We start from the raw sequence: 4190 nt of genomic DNA on the forward strand, positions 1-4190 counted from the left end.
TATTAATAGTCCTTCAGCCATGACCTTCGAGGGTCGAGATTCAATCTCAAATAAACTAACGGTTACAAAATAAAGTAAAGAAAAACAACCAAAAAAGGAAACTTGTGTCATTCGCACAAGTGAACCCTCTCCACAAGTCGGAGGCTTAGGTTCGACTCTCTAGGACTTAGACTTAATGAAATAAAACAAAAGTGTTCGGTTGATAGGCCCTGCAAAACACTTAAGAGAAAATGGAAACAATGAAAACCGAACTTACCTTATTCGAAGGAATGAGAGGCCACGTAGTTGTCTCTGGTTCTCCTTCTTCTTCTTCACCTTGGTTCTTGTTCTCTAGGCAGTCTTTAACTTCGTACGAGCCTATACGGCCTTGCCCTCCATTCTCGGTGTTACGGGCTTCGGACGTGCCGTTACGGAGGTAGTAGTGCTCCTCTCGATCATCTCCCAATCCATCTCGGTCGTGGGCATTTCGGCTTTGATCATTGGCTCCAGAAACATCACTTATCGAGTGATTATCGAAGCCCAAGTTGTTTGGACTAACTTGGTTCGTGACTTCGCTCCGCACAAGCTTTCCGGCGTCCGGGGGTGGTACTTGTCGAGCTTCTTCATGTTCTGCGGGTTGTTTCTTCAAACGCTCTCGATCAAAGCTTTTAAAATCAGCACGTTGTTGATGAATCTCGAATCCCTTGGTGTTTGGTGGTGGGTCGTCCGGGTCGACCGTTCGGGCGTTCGTGTCATCGATGCCGGGTGACGATGCTCGATCGACTCATGTTTCTAGGGGGTTTCCTGCAAAACCGGCTCGATCGTTAGTCCTAAAATATGGACTTGGTCGATGAAACTTACCTCGGTTGGTCTGTTCTCCATCGTTGGGTCGATGAAACTCGTTGAGACTTCCACTCGCGTCCGGGGGTCGAGGGTCGGCCGATAGAGTATCCATTTGGCCGGTTGCGTTGATCAGGGCCTCAACTCCTTCATTGAACGTTTCTCTTAGCTTCCTCGTACGTGAACGGGTCATTGGTCCAGCTATGACCGTCGGGATTGTTGGTATCGGATCACTCGTTACCGGTTCATGGCCGTCCGTCGAGCACTCGTCGATGTCCGGTTCTATGTCCTCATCAGTACGGCTTACCATCCTCAGACAGACGGGCATTTAGAGCGGACCATCCAGACTCTTGAGGATCTGTTGACGATGTGTGTGTTGGATTGGGGTGGTCAGTGGGCAGATCACTTGAGCTTGGTGGATTTTGCCTACAATAATAGCTACCAGGCGAGTATTGGGATGCTCCTTATGAGGCGTTGTATGGGAGGTCATGTCGGACACCTCTATGATGGACCAAAAAGGGGGAGGGAGCATATATGGTGCAGACTTTGTTCAGGAGACTTTAGAGAAGATTCGGGTTCTGCAGCTGAACATGAAGGAGGCGCAAGATCGGCAGAAGAGTTATGCTGATAAGCGGCGCAAGGAGTTAGCATTTGAGGTTGGAGATATGGTGTATCTCAAGATGGCGGTGTTACGTGGTCCTAACAGGTCCCTCACTTAGTCTAAGCTGAGTCCTAGGTATATGGGTCCTTTTAGAATTGTTGAGCCGGTTGGACCGGTGGCGTATGGGTTGGAGTTACTTGAGGTTATGCAGGCGTTCCATAAGGTGTTCCATGTGTTGATGATGAAGAGGTGTCTGCATAAGGATGATGAGGTGTTGGCTAAGATTCTGGCAGATCTTCACCCCAGCATGACTTTAGAGGCGAGACCGGTGAGGGTTCTCGAGAGGGCGGGTAAAGGAAGTTCGGCGTAAGAAGATTCCTTTGATGAAAGTCCAGTGGGACTATGATGGAATCTTCGAGAATACTTAGGAGCCAGTGTTCATGATGAAGGCAAGGTTCCGGAAGTGGCTCGACAAGGAGTTCGAAGAGTAGACTGTTACTCTTGTTTTGTTCGCCATGTTGATGTTTAGTTTCAGTTGTAACTCTTTCGTATTTTCATTTGGTTGTACTAATTATGATTTTGGAGTTTAATAAGATGAGTGTTTCTTGGAGTTGACATGTTTTTGTCATAAGTAAATGACGTATGTGTAAGTTTCTAAAAATAGCAAGTGTTGGGTTTGACGGTTCTATTTTTGGAACGTTTTGGGATTGTGGTTAGTATAGCATTGCGATGCTATATGAGGACCACGAGAGGTATATCTAATCTAGAGATATGCTCGGGGGCGTTTAGACTTATTTGCTCGGATGACGATTCGAGTGCACGCATTAGCAGTGATACTCCCTGGATACCGTAGCTTGAGGGCTGAGGGCCTGATAGTGAGCCGGTATGGTTTGAAGATTGTGATCTAAATCTGATACCGAAGTCTAAGGCAGAGGCCTGAGGACGAGCCGGTATGATTCATGGGTTGCGACCTGTGAACGGGGAAAGTGTGTGAGTATGAGCAAATAGGGTCTGGAACGTGAGTATATTGATTAGATAGGGACCTTAGTGGAGTCAGTGATGACGGTGGCACGGATTCCTATACTGATAGACGGTGTTGAAGGATTTGAGGACGAATCCATGTTAGTGGGGGAGAATTGTAATACCCGTGTTCGGAAATGGGTGGTGTCGATCGACACCTTTTGATCCACTATTATCATATCCTTTCTCTTCATGGACACATCTACTTTTGGCTTGCAAGTAGATAGAACCTTCACAAAACCACTCCAATTTGTAGTATGTAATTGTAGATCACCAAGATAATTAGGAAAAGCCATGTGGTCTTGATTTTTTCTTTGGAATCATGGTTGTAGTTGAAGTCATTTTTTCCACGAATTTGATGTATTTATAGAGGATTTAGATAAGGCTGATGATATTTTTAAATTACCCACGGTCAAATCAAATATCACATTTGGTAGGGTCTGTAAAATTTTGTTTACTTTTGCATCATTTATGACGAAGACGATCAAGAGAGCGATGAGTAGGGTACTGTTTAAAAGTCTGTTTAAGTTTGCATCATTAATGAAATTTGTTTGTCAATTACTAGAAAACTTATCCGCTTGTCAATTTTTGGTGTAATATGTAAATGACTGGTGACATATTTTTTCACTGATTAGGTGTGATCAGTCTCATCCGTGTAAGAATTAGTTATTCCTCTTCCAACTCGTCCCAGAATGGGCGTTAAGGCAAAGAACAAGAAGAAAACATAAAAGATTACTTTCCAAAAGATACTTCGAAAATGTTAGTATAGATGCTATCCATTTGTAAATGAAACTTTTTTAAGAATAGTTTTAAATTTTATAATGCAAAGATATTACTTAATCGTTTAAAGTCACACAAATCCGTTTTCATTTATTAATAAAATAAACAATTACCCAAAGAAACAATGTAGATAAATAAAAACTTAAAGAAAAAAACATATTTTGAATATAACTACGGCAAAAAAATTTAGGCAACATTAAAATTATAGAATTTTGTAGAAGATACGCCTAATCATTTAGTCAACGTATGTACTACTCATTTAATTTAATAGACTTTAGTTTAGTATTTTTTTTTTTTTTTTTTTTTGGTCGTAGACTTTAGTTTAGCATTTATGACTGAACAATTAATTATGAACAAATGAATTTTCTTTTTACCCATGAAACAAAAACCTGAAAGACCCAATAATTTGACCCGACCCATTAAAATACACGCGGATTCTAGAATTTAATTGTGTTTTTAATGACTTTTTGAAAATACATTTATACTCTGATACAACTAATTAAAGGGTAATTTTTGGAAATTTTGGCTAAAATTCTATGATTTTCAATTTTGTTCTCCTCTTTTAATATTAAAAAGATTAATTATGCCTCAATCTACCATATTAGTAACACAAACCAATTTATAACGAAGAAATAATATGAAACAATGATACCAAGGTTAAAGCATGAGTTCCAGGGAAAAGAATTAACTAACCTTGAAAACAAATCGTCTCTAAGTCCAATTGCAACAAATATTAATACATGTGGTACAACAACAACATTCATCTCCTATCGATGAGCAATAATAACTCAATTAGCAAAGTAAAAGAATGTTGACGTTTATATTAAAATCGGGTTAGAAGGAGTTTCAAATACTTATCTGAAGTATTTCATCAGCAACTGTTCCATTCTGGAGAAGACGATTGCATATGATGTTAATAATTGAAACAATGGAAACCCAAATCTCATTGATAAATTACACAATGCGTGGG

Source organism: Capsella rubella, unplaced genomic scaffold (assembly GCF_000375325.1).
Source record: "Capsella rubella cultivar Monte Gargano unplaced genomic scaffold, Caprub1_0 scaffold_2, whole genome shotgun sequence".
Lineage (NCBI taxonomy): Eukaryota > Viridiplantae > Streptophyta > Magnoliopsida > Brassicales > Brassicaceae > Capsella > Capsella rubella.